The following is a 19,679-nucleotide window of genomic DNA, read 5'->3' as shown; positions in this document are numbered from 1 at the left end:
TAAAAATATAAACTTAATTTATTATTTCTACGCTTTGGATATTTCTAAGAGCTAATCATGTTGCATGACAAAAGATAAAAACACACACACACAAACTTTTTACATTATTTCCAGTAAAAAAAAATTATTTTTTGACTTTACTGTTTCAATTACCAAACATGTTAGAAATTCCAATTCTATTTACAATTGGAACTAAAGGATTGATTTAGATGGCAAAGTAGTGATAAAACAGGTAATTTTTTTAATTAATATTACACAGATTATTTTTTTATATGCACAGATAATAAAAATGCATTAAGAGATACTTTACAAAAATTTGAAAAGAAATTTAAAAAACATTACTGTAAAGTTCATTAGAATCTTGAAATCTAGTATATAAAAGTATAAAAAATATAAAAGTTAACACAACCACACCACCTGCTCGGATACTGAAATAGGGTTGTTCAGAATGTTGTTTGACTCTTAATTTTAGTCATTGGTTTACAATGTACTGTGTAACATTCATCAAATATTCTACATCATATATTCACTATCTGCTACATCAATGTTCACGCTCTGATAATTCTTTCATTCCTTTAGCATTATTTTCAAGAATGCCAATTCTGGTCCTACATTTTGGATAATGTGATGATGTTAATGGTGCAATTTGGTTTAAATGCTGATCTTGTTGGCGTCACCAATAATATATTGAAGTTTTGTCTCATCTTTATTTCCTTTTATCAGTTCTTTTGTTGGGAATTCCTAAGAAAAAAAAAAGTAAATTAAACCACTTATAAACCTATACCTCATTCAGTTATCTTAATACAGTTCAAGTAAAAACAGCCTGCGCGTGTGTGTTCAGACTGCTGATTCAAAAATATCTTCTGTATAAATCATGATCAATATAAAAACTATGCTACATAATATTCAGTAACCATGTGGTTATATTTTACAAAAATTATACATACATTTAAATTTAAATAAATTAAGACATGTTAAAGATCAATAAATATTTCTTATTTTTGTTTGGCATGTTTGATAACCCCTGAGTATTCTATTCATTAAAATTGTTTATAGTTGTAGTTTCCTTGAGTTTTTCAAGAGTTAAATTCAACTCTTAAAATTCCCAATAATTTGGTTCAACAGTATTTGTTACATGTTTTATACAATTTTTTCATTCTGATTGCTTTTAAGCATAAATTTTTAACATCAGAAATTTTATGAGCAATATTTTCAGATGCTACATAACTTTTGATTTGTCCCCAAATTAACTCAACTTTGTTGAGTTTATAATGATAGAGAGTATAATCAGAGCAAGGTTTTACAACTGGATCTTGCTAACCCATCAAATTTGATATACGTTAAAATTACTTTTAATATGTGAAACACTTTACAAAAATTGGATTTTAAGTTCATCCCTTCAAAAATCACTCCTGGATTTTTCCTTTTGATATGAAACTATCTTCCAGAAAAGATAACATCACTAAATTTATCAAAAGATTTCCTATTCATCTTTTTATGATAGTCTCCTGTAATTTAGATTAAAAAATCTACAGACCACCAATGACAAATCCAGTATAACTACAGATATGCTTAATTATGAGACTTCAACCTTTACCTGATGGAGCCTTATGATAAGCCATATAAAAAGGCTTCTTTTGATGAATTCACAGCTTTATCTTTCCAAATAAAACTTCATGTGGCCTTCGTTGACCTATCTTTCATCCATAAAATACATACTATGCTTTCTTGCCTCATTTTCTTTATTTCAGTGAGGTAATTCTTCATCATATAATGATATCATCCCTGTCAATTGAAGCACTTTCCTGGTTCCTTTTTCATAAAAAAAAGTTGTTCTTCAGAAATCTGATAGATCATTATCGTCATTTATAACTTGTAAACACTTGTCTAATGTAGGCATTAGATTTTTTACTAATCACATTTTTATCAAAATAGTTGAACTTTTTCTTCAATTGACCTGTAGGGTTTTATTTTCATTAGAGGCCGTAATTAATTAGTAGATTTATACTAGTTAATCACATTGTAAACTGAAGCAGCACAACTTCCACTTTGGTTAACGTTTTTATTAATAACATCCGAAATCAATCACGTTGAATTACTGTGCAATTCACTTTTGTAAGCATTTAAAATAATGGGTTTTTCCACACAAGTTAAGGGCTTTATTCATGAACTTTTTTTCAGAGGGTGATATCAAAATCGTGCACTATTATCAGCTTGAATTGCTATCCGACATGGTATTCAAATAATGTCTACAATTACATACATCAATACACTACAATTTGAATGTAGTGTATTCCTAGGAATACACTACACGCCTGTTCCAGGAAACTTGAAAAAATTGCATTATATTACCTTTAAATAACACAAGAATAAATAAGTAAACACAAACTGAACATGAGCTCAAGGATTTTGATTACATAACTGTATATGACTGAAATTCACTTTACTAAACATTAGATGTATTTGTAAAAAATTTGAAAGGATATACAAATTTACTGATGCTCTCAGCCAATTTGACAAGTAACCTTGTACCCCTCCATATATGACCGATTATAGTGACTAATACACAAGTAATGATTTTAATGTTGTGAATTTAATTAAACTATGTGTATATAGCAAACAAGTTTTTTACATTTATGAAAACATATATTATACAATTTATTTAATTATACATATATTTTTCCTCTTATATACCTATCTTTTTAATTAAACATAGGTATACATTTTCTTGCTGTCTGTAAACTAATCCCGTTAAAAGCCCAACAGGGCAAGGAATTTGGGAGGGAGGGGGAGGTGGTGACCAGACCATTACTAGGCGGGTGTCTTCCCTACAGGGTTGGGATGTCTAAACTATGTGTATATAGCAAACAAGTTTTTTACATTTATGTAAACATATATATATATATATGTTGTATACGTACCACTTTTGTTGTAAAAGCATCTTGTAGAAAAATTAATTTATAGATTAAAAGATATATTTACATTTGAAATTAATTTAAATTATAGTTACAAATTAAATATTTTTTATTTTTATTTTTATTTTCAGCTTCCTACAACTAACATGGGAATAGCTGGAAAAGGGATTAACATGACTGCCGACCACTCCGATCAGGAGTATTTCGGCTTCCTTCAGGAGTGGTGTCCACTCCGATCGGAGTGGGAGTACTTAGTTCACTGTACAGCTTCATTACGAGTTCGGCATTATTGAAGTTTGTGTGTTATTGTCTTGGCGTCCTTTTAAAACAGTATTTTTATATGGTACGCATACCAGTTCCGCATTTTTTTTCTGGCGTCATACAAAATGGCGGATAAACCAGGACCTTCAGGACTGTTCTTAAAAAAATTTGGTGATTTTAAAAAACGTAATCAGTTATCTAATGATCAACTAATTCATTATTTGGAAAACAGTGATATAAGTGACGATAGTTTTTCTGATAGTGACATTGATCTATCAAGTTCTAGCACTGAATATGAAGATGAGGTTACACACGATGTCTCACCCGATATGGTTTCACCAATTGATATCAATGTAAATTCAAGTAGTGTATGGAGTGATACAGGTATGTTGAAAAAATTTACATGTATGAAACAGAATTTATTGGTTCCAATTCCAGGCGATGGCAAACCCCTAGATTTTTTCGAGTTCATCTTTCACAATAATTTTTTGGTCCATGAGATAAATGAATATGCTGTGGACGCTTTTTGCCGACCAGTGATAAAGGGAAGATCTCATAACGGATTGGAAGGAGTTAACATTAGAGTTAAAAGTTTTCCTAGGTTTGCTGCTTCACACAGGTACTATTTCATTGTCCCGACTGAATGACTATTGGACAACCGATACCCTTTCCGATATTCCCGTTTTGAAATTACATGTCACGAAACAGATTTCTTTCAATATTAAGATGTCTGCATTTAAATCCATAATGATGATGATCGTTTAGGAAAAATAAGATCAGCAATTGATTTTTTTAATAAAAGAATTAACAAAATTTTACTACCCAGGCAAACAATTGTCTCTAGACGAAGCTATAGTTCTCTGGCGTGCCAGATTACAATTTCACCAATATATAAAAAATAAACGCCACAAATACGGCATTAAATTGTATATGCTGACTGAACCAAACGGTTTAGTTCTTATCAAGGGTCCTCTGATGTTCAAAGTGGTGCTGGTCACACAAAGTAGTACTGCATTTACTGGATGAGAATTTACGAAATGGGCATGCAGTGTACACTGATAATTTTTATAATAGTGTGGGTTTGGCTATGAAATTATTAGAACACAATACATAATGTACTGGAACCCTTCAAGCAGATAGAAAGAATAACCCGAAAGAAGTCATCACTTTAAACCTGAAACAGGGGGGAAAATAAATCCATGTTTTGTAATGGCGTTCATGTCGGTAAATGGCGGGACAAAAGAAACGTAATATACATTTCTACTGAATTTGGGAATGAAATGAAAATGATCACAAACAAACGAGGAGTAGAAACTGAAAAGCCAATTGCAATAATAAATTCATGTCTGGGATAGGTAGGGCAGGACCAAATGATGGCATATTATCCGTGTAGTCATAAAACCTTACGATGGTACAAGAAACTTTTTATACATGTATTTCAATTAGGTGTTGTAAATGCATATTATCTTCACAACTACCAGTATGTTAAGCCTGGACGATTGTATGAGTTTCGTTTGGAAATAATCAAGAGGGTAGTTGTCATCTCTTACATCGATACTAGTACAACGTAACAGAAAACTGAATCTTACAGAAAAGAGTACCCACCGGATTAGGAAAATAAAAAAAAACGGCTAAAGAACAAAAAGGATTGAAAGAATCAAAGCGAGTCAGCAGAAAGGAATGCAAGTTGTGCAGAAAGAAAAACGTTAGATAGCAAACTATATACGAGTGCAAGATGTGTTTTGGAAATCCAGCTTTATGCATTAACTGTTTTGATGAATATCACAAAATGTTAAGCAAAAACTGATGTGTAATTATTTCATTTTATCTATTTTCATTTTATTGTACTCAATTTAATTATTTTTCCTTTTTAAACTTAAAATGTCATAATCAAGACACATTTTCATTATCAGATTAGAAAAGTTATTTTATTATTGTATTTTTTTTTAAATTTAACTTGATTTCTTTTTAAACTTACAATTTATTAATCAAACCTTTATTTCATTACAAGAATGGATTTTCTTATTTCATTGCCTAAAATTCACACACTCTGATCAGAGTTTTCAGCACCAATTAAAAAAAAAAAAAATCTGTAGGATGCCGACCACTCCGATCAGAGTTAAATAAATTTTTATAATTTTTAAACAAATAAATAATGAAAATGACATTTTTAAAGCTCCTCTCTTATAATGTAAGATCATTTTAACTGAAAAGTGGTATAAAAAAAACTGAGCGGCATCGGCAGTCATAATCAGTTTTTTCTTTCGGCAGTCAACGTGTTAAAACAAATGGAATTTCTTTAATTGCTGTGATGGTACATCTCTACATTCAGGTCCTTTTGTAATGTATTTTTATTTTTATATTAATTGTTTTTTATATTCTGTAATGAGAATCAAACTATACATATATTATTCTCAAATTTATGTTACCTTATCAGCCTATCTCTTGTCTGAAATTTTCACTATCTTTAAAAACCAAACACAAATCTTTCAGCCATTCCTTCCATTTTTTTCATTAATCAAACCAAACAGCTCATCTGAGTTAATTGTGCATCATGCCACTTCTGTGGAGGAGAGTCTAACCTGCATTACAGATTGAAAATAGGATTCACATTACTAGCAGCAATGTGAATCCTGTATTCTTTTTTACAGGCAATTGAATAGTTTGGCATATTCCCAACAAAGGCAACTCAACTTCCTGTTATCAGCTACCTGCTTATTAAATTTTGCCATCTACAAGAGCTCTATAATGTTAAATTGCATTTATTTTTTAAATGATTTTGGTAATTTACTGTTTTATAACTAACCTTTACTCGAAGCATGTACTGTAGGTTGTAAATATGACCTACGAAAAAATGTTGAATATAAAAGAATTTTGCTTTGCAACAGAATATGAAAGTTTTATAAATAGACTGGTAGAAAACCCTTTACTAGTCATTCTATATTTGCATAAATTATGCATTTTTAAAGTACATTACATAAGTGTAATATTTGAAGCGGACTCAAATGAATAAGCCTAGTCTTTACTACAAAAGTGTATTCTGGCTGCTCTGCTATGAACCTCATTCCATACAATTTGGTAACAAAAGCTTTAAAAAAAAACTCATATTTTTAACAGCTTTGAAGGAACTGAAAATAATCTCATATGCTTAGACAATGACAAGTTTTGCTAAATATACAAATACTACCAACAATGTTAAAGTTAGGCAAGAGATTTATTTTCATCTTAATATAAAAGATGCATATCTTAAAAAGAATACACTTGCATTTGTGAGTCATTACTTCAAATAATTGGTTAAAAGAACTTCAAAATTAAACTTACCTATAACCTCTTAGTGCACATTCTCCAATTTAATATTAACTTCTCATAATGGCACGTATATGAATAATTCATCTTAATTATTTTTGAAAATATAAAACAAGTTATAATAAAAACAAACATGCAGCTAGCTGTTAATACTATTCTATTAGTACCTCTTATAATATTTGTAAAAGCTTATTTTCTGACAAAGCTGCACAATTCATCTTCAAAGTAATATCTTGTATGAAAGACTTGACTTCTGTTTTTACTCATTTAAATGAATTTTTGAATCACCTGTTAATAAACAAAAAATTCCAATAAATATATTTTTTTTAAATACACTTCTAGGTTTTTCTATATTTTTGTTGTGTACTTATTTTATTATCATATAAATTTCTGCAACAGAGTGTAATACCTTATTTCATGACAGAAAGGATAATATTAGTCCCACGTTCTTCTTTTGGCTGTATTGAATATAAAACCAAAGTGTAAGGGAAACCAATTAGCATTGCTTGCCCAAAGATTGATGAAGTTTGCTAAATATTTGGTCTAGAATAAAATTTCATTGCATTTTCAGTAGAACAGTATTAAGTACATTATGCAAGAAGAATCCACTAGCAAAGAAATTTACTATAAAAATTAAATAATATAAATGGTACATAATGATGCTTCCATTCTTAAGTAGGCGGTACAATTTTTTCTAAATATGTCATCTATGTTGATCAAGTTGCCTGATAGCTGTAAATGGCTTTAGCGCATTAACAGATAGAAAACTATTAATTCAGAATAAGTAATGTGCACAGTGATAGCAAATTATATTCTTTTATTAAACTGCAGGAAAGGTGGATTCTCTCTTAACTGGGTACAAATAAATTAAAAACAAAGTTTTCAACTGAGTGAAAAATATTACATTTAAAATTTTTTAAACACTATAAAAAGTAAAATTATCACACAAGGAACTCATAATTTAATTATATCATATTTAATTCATGATTTATTCATAGTTAATTATATTATTTTAACACTATTAAAGGCTGAAGATTGACAAAACAGCTGAAATAAAAACTTAATCTAGTTTTCTACTTTAATAAGGAATTAATTAGTAACAGGACAGCACTAAAAAAGTTAAATTGCTTTAAGTATGAAATGAATGTTAAAAATAATGAAAAAACAAATAGTAGGTAGATCGACCAAACCTTATCCCTGAGAGCAGAAACTATTAATGTTTTCAAATATGAGGTTTACCTGGTAATTCCCAACATGATGTCAAATAGCACATCACAGCAAATAGAATGCATTTTATTTGATAAAAGAAAGCATGATGATGCACATATTATGCTACTACTACCAACAATAGGAAGTAACCTAGTTTAGATTCAAATGCATTTGCTGCTTTTCACAGATTGTATTATCTGCTTGTGTTTAAGCACTGTAAGACCAGCAATTTAAAGTTATTTACTTTCATGAGCGATTATATTGAGTAAATATTGTGCAAGTTAGAAAAATCCTTAATGATATTGGAAATTGTCTGCAAACTTGTTTGGGATTGAGGCTTTAAGACAGACTCAAATGTTCAAGTGGTGGAAACTTTTTGAGGATGGTCAAACATCAATCAATGATAGTTCCTCATCCAAAAATAATGGAAATTGTTAAGTGAAAGTTAAGAAATTTGTTCGAATCAAGCTATTTGCACATGCCTGATACACTAAGAATTTCAAAATCTGTCAAAAATTTTATTCAATATTTAGGCACACAACTCTGAAACCAAATTTTTACCAAGTGCTTATGAACAGAGTTCATGAATGAAAACTGGAAATTAGACTGCTTTTTACTTTACAGACATTATTGAAACAAAAGCTGTATAATCGCAATAGAAACCAAAAGTATAACTCATGAAAAAAGACAAGGGCAGTCAAGTTTTAGATTAATGAAGTTTTATTTTTAGTGTTCATTATGAATTCCTAACAAAAGATAAGAAACTGGCAAAAGAATATTATCTTGGATTAATGAAACATCATGGCACTATTAAAATACCAAATACTTACGGAGTAAAATAAAGGGTTCTACATGCTGATCTAGTATGAGCAGGCGAGGATAAACTGTGCTATATTCTCAATGAAGAATCCCAAAAATAATACAAAGAACGAAGAAATATTCCAAACACAGCTGTACTAGAATGCAGAGAAGACTAACTTTTTGTTACAGTCAAATAGTTTCAGGAAAAGAAAAAATGTTTTTACTTGTAATAAGCATAATAATTTATTAGATAAAATAAGATATAGATCAAAATGTTATGTCAAAAAAAGAAATCAATCATTTTTTATTAGATATTCCAAAGAAAAATTAGATGAGTAGAAAAAACTACTTTTTCTTTTCATAAAAAATTGTGATACTTTTACATGATTATGTAAGTAAGACCAGGATGTTATTATTTATAAATACTTTTACATGATTCACTGAAGAAAGCAAAAAAAACACTAATGCTAACTATAGCAAAAACTTGCACTTTGAACACAGTAGTACGACTGGGAATAAACTTCAATCAACATTAGCAATGTTGTCCTAACATGCCACCATAAAACTCTCCTATTATATATTTCATACCTACTTAAATAGTTTTAAACTTGACGTAAGTAACCAGTGAAACATGTTTTCAACTATACAACTTTATCCTAAAACCAAATTTGTATACTTTTCTTTAAGCTGGATTACATTAAATTAGTTAATTCGAGAAATTACCTTAAAAAATGATAAAAATTAACTTATTCATTTTTACACCCAAAATAATTGGAAATAGAATAGAAGAGGACAATTAAACAAGCAACTTTAATAGACTAAAATTTATACATTTTACTTTAACAGCGATGTAGGTCAACAAGACTAAGGTACGTTCAACAGAACACAGTATATTGTAAAGCCAGTCAAATGACTGGTGGAAAAAAGATAGTTTAGATATGATATAGTTTATCATATTGCAATAAATATGAAAATTATTTCTAACTTATTTCTTTTTTCTTATTATGCACGTTATAAAATAATGAATATGCATAATTTATATACACACAATGCATATTATACGTATGATATACAGAGCATATCACAATGTTCTCCTGGTATTATCATAACCTATTTTAATTGTGAAAATAACAGAAAAGGTTCACATAAACATACATCCCCTAAAATGCTTAGTTTGTGAGTTATGGCTAATAAAAGATTTCACTCGGATTTCAGCTACCCCAGTAAAATGAAGTACTTAGGCCATTAATTAAGGGACAGAATTAGTGATTTATGCTTTCTGACTGACCTGAAATATAAAATTAGACCCCTCAGAACCTGCCAGTAGTTTTGAGAAATCTGGGGTGAAACCAATAAAGAGTAAAGTAAATAGCGCTTTTTTATGTCTGTCATCTATAAATTTATTAAATGGGAAATAAAACACAAAACTTTTAGATTATTTAATTCTTACTAAAATGGTGTAAAGTTAAATAAAACATAGAAAAATTCAAATTTTATTTAGAAACAGTAAATTAATTCCTCAAAAAAGTATTGATTTATGTAAACAAAAATCAAATTCTTTTTTGGTGATGAAAAAATGTGTAAAAACAAAATTTACTGTTAAATTAAAAAAAAAATGGAAATTACATAACTGTAAAATAAAAATGAACTAGAAAACTTCTTTATTAATGACAGAAATACTATAAATTATTCAAAAAATTATTATTAGATAAATAATAACACCTGATCAATGTGCAATACTGTATTAGTGTTCAAATCATTCTGTAAGGAACATTAAGTACATCAGGGAGTACTGTAAACTATGCAGTTTTTCTGTGAATTTTAGTTGGAGTGTGATCGATTTGTTATTGAAGTAATGCTGTAATTAATTATTTACAACAGAGGAATGCATGCTTGATGTGGTATTCATTTTTGGTGTGTATAATGGTAATGCTATAGTTGTTGCAGTAGAATATTAAATGTTTTCTGAATACAGGATTCCAGACCCTTTAGTCTTTTTGCAAACAGCTATAAAGGATCTGCCCAACATGATACTTATTGATGAAATTATTACATCATTACGTTGAACACAGTTCAGCATAGTCCAGGTATTAGTACACTAGGTTCAGTTTCACATTCGATGGTTTAGAGGAAACAAACATCTACAGCCAGATCCACTTTGCTTAGAGTTCTGCAACTGGTGAAGTACAATCAACGCTTCAAGTATGTTTTATCAACGGGGTAAATTTCACTCAAGATGGTATTAACTTATGCAATGAGCAGAAGTATAAATTCTCATGACAGGGTGGAAGGCAATTTTCAACGCAGAATTTAGCTTCTATGGTGTGGCCTTCTTCACATTCAGCTGTTTGGACTGATCATATTACCTGACTTTAAATGCGGAGGTCTACTTGCACTTTTTTTCAAGTATTGCCACAGCTACTTGAAAATGTTGTTTAGTACGGAGACATGCAGTATACTTCTAACACAATGGTGCACCTCCTTACTTCTCTGATGCAATTTCCACTTCATTTTGGATGAAAAATGTGAACATAAAACAAAAATAAATTTTTCTGGTTGTTATTGTCGTATTATGGATGCAGCTGAGCAACTTGAGGACAGCCCTAATCTAAAAAATGCAACAAAAGCAATACAGAAGTGTTAAAAATGACGAGCCCATTTTCTAACATTTATTACAAACCGGTAACAATATACACTTTAACCTTGCGTACAGTTTCTAAATAAAATTTGAATTTTTCTAACTTTTCTTTTTGCTATTTGTTTAAAAGTTTAACATGTTTATTACCCGTTTGAGAAAGTTTTTATGTCAAATATAACAGTTTTTATCCCAGTTTCTCAAAAACTACTGGCAGATTCTGGGACCTGGACCTTTTTATTAGATTGTTGAAGTCAAAAATTTCAGTATGACCTCATATCAACTGACTAGTTGAGTGTAATTTTTCACTAGCCATAACTGGCAAATGAAGCATTTACAACATATGTTTATATGAACTTCTGCCTTTATTTTCACAAGTAGAATAGGTTATTTAAGTCACAGGAGAACTTTGCGATACACCTATATAAATATGAAAAACTTTACCTTCATGTATAAATAATTTATCACCACCAGATCTCATTTTTATAAAAATTTTCTTTCTTTTTTAATTAATTCACTACCTCTTATTCTGACAGGCCTAAATATCTCTAATTCATATAAATAGAATGATATCTGAAAGAATTTAGTTAATCAGTGGAATATTATTCTTTTTAACTTACATACAATTTTCTTGATACCTTATTTCTGAACTGGAAACAATAGTAAACTCTAAAATGAAAAGTATCTCGCCCTTCATCCATTATATAATGCTCCTGAAAAAAACTACTAAAAACTAAAATAAAACTAATCAAATGACAAGAAAAAGGTAATTTAAAAAGGAAAAGAAAAATGTATAATTTCTATTATCTTGAACCTAACTTATTTTGCGCGAAGATATCAAAAACTAATCTATAGCTGAATATCCTAAATAAAATCTTAACTACAAACAAAATAAAACTTGCTGGTTCAAAACTTACTCTTATCAAACATGTAGATGTAGTTTAAAGTTCTTGTTTGCTGTCCACATAGATACTTTGTTACAAATTTATAGTGACAGGGATTTGAGTTATTATCCTGAGTTTGGATGGATATGTGAAATCTTCATTAGAGAACACAATAAATGTTTACTAAAACAATACATATTATTATTCCAGATAAACTACTTTAATTTCAAATCTAAAGTGCCATTCACTTCAGTGAAACCTGAAATCTATAAACTACACGGTATAAAACTCTGCCTGCATGTAATAGAATAGTTTTATAGTACTATGATTTTCTCAAAATATTGTTTTACATTTACAAAGAATTAATGGAACCTTTCCAGAGCAGGGAAAATTTACAAAATAATATCAGATAGAAGTGGAATAGTAAGCAGTTTTTACCAGTAACATAACTTAGTTTTTATAACATAACCAGTAACTTAGTTTTTTTGGTGGATAATTAACTTTAAAAAATGCAAGTGTAAAAATTCACATTAAATTTTATTTACTAAAATTCTTCTATTCTAAATCTCAGGTAGTAAATCATAATCAACAGTTTCCATCAGAGGAAAAAGGAACTTTCAAAAGTATCATTGCGTAAAAACAGAATTCTGAAATGGTAGTCAGTTCCCAAATAACAAAAAAAAATTACCGATAATATATGACACTTTTACAATAATATTCTCTCCAAAAAAACTTACGGCACAATTCAGAAGTGTCAACAACTAAAAACATACCAGTTTCAAAGGAATAACTGACAAAAAATGTTCAAATAAAAATAAATTGGTCATTTTTAATTACAAACATTTGTGTAGCAGTTATTTAGATACACACTACTATTTTTTATTAGTTTCATTGAATTTTCCGAATATAGACCAAGAATGTCATCACAATTTTGACAGACTTCTATTGAAAAACTCACTAAGCCTGTAAAACTGTAACTGCTATTCATGTTACCTCAAATACGATTGAAAAAAAGTTTTTGTGTTCTGCTGTAAGATAGCAAAGTGGCTATCTTAAAGCCACTTTGTGACTTGATAGCAAACTCTGGTAATATTAAACAAATCTGGCAATACTTAGGATATTTGACCATTCAAATTGACACAAGTTATTGCATCTTAAATAAGAAATTCGATGAATTTTTGAATTACAAAAAAAAAAAAAAAAATGGGGGGTAACAATGTAAAATAACTCTTGGAAAAGATATTTATGGATATGATGCAGTATCAGTATATGTTGTGGCAGAGCTGCTCAAGCATTTTCAATTTGGGAATTTTGATGTAATGATGCATTTTTGGTAGGCCAATTACTGAATATGTGGAAATTTTCATAGAAAAAGTTGAGCAAGACTGGCACATTAGCAGTCATCAGTAATGACCTATAAACATCAACCGCAAAACTTCTGTTACCAAAATGGTTTACACACTTGAAGGCCAAATAAAAAGAACTTTATGTTTGGATGCCACATGATTAAACAATGAAAAATCTTAATGGATCAATTTTTATTAAAAATCGTTGCTTCAACTGAACATAAAAACCATTTTTGAAACAACTCATTAGAGCTGTTGAAAAATTGATCACATACAATGTAAGAAAAAACCTATGCTTGATGGAGTTGTTCACTATGAACTGCTGTTATCCACCTTGCCTACTACTACTGTCAAAAACTGAAAAAAAAAAAAATACAAAAAGATTGATATAAAGCGACCAGAATCTATCAGTAGAAATGTCTTCAATCATGGTCAAGCCCTCACAAGTTTCAAAAACTGAGAGCTTGGCCAGGAAGTTTAGATGAGTTGTCATATAGTTCTGACCTTGCAGTCAGACTACCATTTATTTTGATCTCAACAGAACTCTAACGATATAGTTAGTATCAACAGACTACGAAAAGCTCATTTAATTTTTTGTCCGGAAAACAGAAGTTCTACACAGCGAGATTATGATTTTATCACAATAATGGCAAAAGGTAGTCGATCAAAATGACAAATTTGTTTAATAAACTTCATTTGAAATAAAAAAAACCTTATTTTCATTAAAATATTAATAACGTTTTTCTACAACCCATAACAAGAAAGTGCATTTTTCCAGCTCCTGCATAAATTTTATGGTTACTGCTGGTGTGGTTCATTCCTGAAAATCAACAATATTTTGTTAATTCAAGATTATTTTGTTAACTCGCACTTAATTGAATTTCAAAACCGATATGAATAGTCTAGCAAAACTATGTGTAGGCTGTGTAAATAGGGGATGCAAAAACACTTGCAATTTCTTGTTTGTTTATAACTTGTAGCATCGTATAAAACCAGTCAGCACTAATGCAGGTGCAAAACCTGATCTTTTACACTATAACCGAGTAATAATTTAAAATTTCACAAAGAAATAAATTAAATTAGAAAATGTAGTAAATTAACAAGATAACAAAATTCTTGGAACTGTCTAAAAATACTGCCCAGTAGTGATTCTAATTCAGTTGGAATCACATGAGATTCAAATATTTTAAATAGATCACAAATTAACCAACCTGATAGAACAATTTAAAAATTGGAAATAGTCAAAGCACAAACATGTAAATATTGATATAAAAATGACTAACAAAATAGAGCAGCAACCTATTATAACATTTTGTGAGAAAACCAGCAAAACTTAAGTTGTTTAAAAGTGGCAAATAATGTGGATGACAATTAAAAAGTCAAGTTGCATTAAACAGAAGATGAAATTAAAGTTGGGAAAAATGCGGGCAGCCAAAAACAAAAATAACAAATATTTAGAGTGTACAATATTTGGTGCGACATTATTGAAAAACATGCAAAAGATCATGGTTTGACAATTGAATCATTTATCATTACAATATGAGAGTTTCTTGTCACAAAACCAGACTCTTATCAGATCAGGTCATTTTGTTTATTAACCAGACATTAACAATCTGGAATTCCTATTTTTCCTGAAATAAAAGCCTTCATTAAAAGGACAAATATTTCCTGATATTTAGAAGAAAAAATATATATATACATATTGATGTTAAACCTGTTTTGGTAAGATAACCTGTGTAAACTGTCTAAACCAGTGGGCAGATTTTTCTTCACAACCACTTTATGGCAATATCTGTCCTTTGCCAATAGTATACCAACTTGGTCTACCATTTATTTTTTGCAGTTCCTGAGTTTGGGAGCAATGGTGGTACTAAAGAATTCTGTGTATGTTGCAAAGTTTTAACCTGTTTAGTTTTTGTATTTATTTTTAAAAGTACACAGCACGTTAAATTTAATTTATATTGAAGGAAAACAATCTTTATAATTTGTTCAAAATAATTTAACATTTAAAACTATCATGTTTCTAAAAATTATCTCAAAACTATTTTTTTTTAATAATAAAAGAATAAATCAATAATGTTAGAATGCAACATTAAAATTGAAACTCTACTAAAAACAGTTGAGAAAGGGACAGTATTACATGTCACATTATATATAATTATAACATTGTTTTACTTAGGGCATTTGGAATTCAAAACCTTAAAATTGTATGAAAGGAATATATTTGGCAAGTTATTTCACAATCTAAAAAAAAATTCATTTAACTAAAAATGAGAAATTATTTTACGTATTTTTTTTGAAATCATTTATAAAATATATATAAGGTTGCTTTGTGAAAATTTTATAAATAAAATATTATTTCAGTTGGTCTATCAGTCTTACAATTAAAAAAAAGTTACAAAAATCATACTCAAAAAAATGTAATTTCAAGGAGTATATGTTTTGTGAAGTATCATCTAAACAATGAGTATGCTACAGCAGTCAGATGAAATGACCAAAAAATGAGGCAAATTAAAATTAAATAAATGCACCATGTAACATCTCAGTTAAAGACTTTCACGTATTAACTCCATAATTTATATATAATTAATATATATTTAAAAACTTAAGTACAAGTGGAGAAAACAAACCGCCGATCTCAAAGCCAAGGCACATATATATTTTTAAACATGGCAAATAATTTAAATTAAAACAGATGAATTAGAAAGGTTTTTGAAGCAAATAATGTTTTCAACATTTAAAAAAAATTCTATTAGAGAACTAAGAATAAGGTAATCTGAATATGTTCACATTTGGCAATATAAACGATGTAAGATTGCAGTAATATATATTAGGATGGAGTATAAGTACATTAAATCAACGAGAATCACACCTAAAACATTATAATTGATAAAATCAAAATTAAAACTTCCACCTCTACATAACTGAAGGTTAAAAACAATAAAAGATCATGACAGATATTGTTGTAAGTTCAAAAAATTCAATAGATTAAGAGTACGAGAACACCAATCAAAGAATTAATTAGTTAAATAATATTTGGAAAATATTTTCTGGGCCAACACTATTCTTACAATTCTAAAGTAATCACAATCACAATACTTTAACAGAGGAAGAACTAACTCATTCAGTTTCTGCCTCTGGCCAATCTGAGAATTATAACCATAAATGTTAGAATGTAATCCCCACCCACATCCCTTTCAATCTTTATATTTGCCCTTTTTTCATAAGTTTAATATTGATTGATTTAAAACATGTCAATACATAATTTTTTTCTTTAAACAGACTAAGATTATATTATATGCACTATAGTGCAGTGTAACTACCAATGCAGTTACATTATATTATGTAATTGTTGTTAAGACTATCTTACATTTTACAAGTCAATTCTGGATTCATACATCAAAAGCAGTTGACGTATGCAGTTTTGTGTCATATAAATCATGATCCTCGCCTACTAGATCACACAGGATTTTATGTTAGATTCAAGCAGTACTTTCTTCTATATAGTAAGTAAAAGCAGAATAATTCAATCATAATATTTATGCAGCAATGAAAGCAAAAGGATGCAGCAAGATGATTCAACTTCTTTCAATATTAAATTACCGCCTAATCATATTAATCAATACAACAAACTGTGGCTTACTAGTATTATAAACCTGAAACACCAACCTTTTTTTACGGATTATATTTCAGACTGACAGAAGAGATAAATACTTGTTAAAAAATTTTTTTTATTGAAAATTCAATTTAGCCAATACGTCAGTAAAACTACTGATAGTACTTGCAATAGCATCATATAATCAGCATTATCTAATAACAAATATTTTTTTATTTTACTGAGCTAGACGGCTGGCAACATCTCATGATCTAAATGGAAATATCCATACAGGAATTGCTGGCAACCTCATGGCTTAAGTTATGTTAACACTTATACATAACAAGAAGCATTAACATTTTGTTATCACCCCCTACCATACACTTACATATAACTTTACTCTTAAATTACAAAAGATTCATCAACAGCTTTAAAATTAATATAATAAAAGAATATTTAGTTACTGCTTGCTATACCACAAATTTTGCATTACAATAGCAATAATTAAAAGCAGGAGTCAAAATGGCTATAAAATAATGAACTATTAAAAAAATAAATAAATATAAACATGAACTGACTTAATGACCTTCCCAGCAATCTATATTAAAAAAAACCCAGGTACAACTTGTTATGTTATATAGAAAATTGATGCTGAAGGCTACTTAAACTCTATTAAGTTTATAAATGAGCTGAATACTATTTAGGATTTGAAGATAGAATTAATTCTGTATTCGGCAAATAAACATTGAAACAGCTGGTTATATAAGTAACTAATACAAAACATCAGTCAAGTACACAATTATACAGGATTACAAGTAATATAATGTATTTAAATCTTTTAAATAGTGTACTTAAATTCAAATTTACATCTAGGTAAAAAAATTTGATCTTTTTATGATTTACTTCCATTAAGCAGCATAAAAATAATACTACAGGGCATAAAAAAAATTAATTACGACAAGAAACTTACAATAATAAATATAACACAATATACAAATTGGAAGGATATTTATTTATTTATAATTAATACTTTTTCTACAAATAGCATTACATTATTAAAGACATACATGGAATAATAATAAATTATTTCATTTTATTTATTAAATTTCTAACTACCCAGAAAAATATTTAACATTAAAAAATTGATCTTTGTAGTTATGTAAATGGTATTTAATAAAAAAAAAAAAAAAACATGAAAAATTTAAGATTAGATGGAGGGAATATAATGATCAGTAGTTTTGTGTTGCTTACAATATATAGCTGCGGCCTAATTAATTTTAGTTTAAAATAATAAACCAAGAATTAAACAGTGCAACATGAATGCCATTTGATAACAGTAGGAAATCAAAACATCTGTAAAATAGCCTAAAATAACAACAGTACTTCTCTAACCTAATTAAATACTATGACCACAGATAAAAAGAAAAAAATAAATAAAAAGTAGCATCAGTTTATATAAATAAATCACACATTAAAACAATTCATAAGCACATATTATTTAAACATTTTCACCCATTACAAATAGTTACTTTAGAAATTTACTTAAGATGACTTACTTATAATCAAACAAGAGTAAAAACATATTGCAGCTATACGGTTTGCATTGTCGGTTGACAACTATTTATGGTTCACACTAAGTTTCATACCATAAAATTTATAAAAGTGAAACAATTATGGATTTAAAATTTTTTCCTACATGTTGTAAGTTATGAAGAGAAAAAAAATTTTATGCTTGCTGGATGAAAAATGCAGTGCAGTTACTATTTAAATAAAATTTTATAAAAAATAATACTAACTGAAAATACAAAGGAGAACATCTGAAGAAATTTTTTTTGCCCGACTTATTTAAAATATGCCATCTGAAATGTTCTGGTATTACAGATGAAATAGCAGAAAATAAATATTTAGTAACATTTAATGGCAAATGAAAACATTTAAATTTTTTCATCATGAATTTTAATCACGTTAATTAATACCACTAATATAAAAAAAATATCTTTGAATTTCATAAAATCATTAAATACATAATACTAAGATAGAAGAAATTTACATGTCACCAACAAATCTAACAGTGGCAACCAACCTGACTACACCAGTGAAAAATGGCCTGTCAAATTATATAAATATTGTATGTATAAAAAATTACAAAAAAAAACTGACAAAAACATCTACTAAACTAACCTAACACAATGTTGTAAAATAATAAACTTTTAAATAATAAAATTAATAAATTAGCTCAATTTATATTTCTTTTACTTTATGCTAAAAGAACAGAAAAAACAAAAACAAAAAACCAATCATCCTAATCTGATTGTCCCTCACTCAGACTAGCCTGATGTTGTATGTAACTGAATTGTTAATTCACTATTAATCCTGAACTTTCTGTAACTGTCATTCTCACTGCCTGCCTTAACTGTAGCTATCTCACTTTTCTCACTGACACTGAATTACTCCTTTCTTTCATTCTTAATTATCTGCCTATTCCGTTAAAATCCTTTTGTTTCTAGCAATTCCTTCCAACAGAGATAGAGAGAGACCTATATATTGCAAGTAAAATAATATATGTAATTAATTAATTCAGTATTGTTTAAATAATGTACATTAACTACTATTTACAAAAAGAAAATAAACCAAACAAAATTATACAGTCAACCCCACAGAATTCCCATAACAGAAAAAAGGAAGTGTAGAATTATCACCATTTACCAACTCTATTTCAGTGCATTT

General features: G+C 28.6%; 1 protein-coding gene across 7 annotated transcripts in view; it reads right to left on the bottom strand.

Moving 5' to 3' along the window:
* The window catches only part of LOC142330518 (heterogeneous nuclear ribonucleoprotein A1, A2/B1 homolog), a 53,417-nt gene continuing 33,738 nt past the window's right edge, over positions 1-19,679 (bottom strand). For 5 of the 7 annotated variants that reach the window (XR_012757796.1, XR_012757797.1, XM_075375844.1 and 2 more), the window contains one exon: positions 17,944-19,489. The gene's annotated coding sequence lies outside the window, so the exon portion shown is untranslated. Of the gene's footprint in view, positions 742-6,649; positions 6,771-17,943; positions 19,490-19,679 lie in introns of those variants that run through there. The other 2 variants (XR_012757795.1, XR_012757794.1) reach the window with 1 other exon arrangement.

This window comes from Lycorma delicatula, chromosome 9 (genome assembly GCF_047948215.1).
Source record: "Lycorma delicatula isolate Av1 chromosome 9, ASM4794821v1, whole genome shotgun sequence".
Classification (NCBI taxonomy): Eukaryota; Metazoa; Arthropoda; class Insecta; order Hemiptera; family Fulgoridae; genus Lycorma; species Lycorma delicatula.
This window is presented reverse-complemented; position numbering and strand designations above follow the sequence as displayed.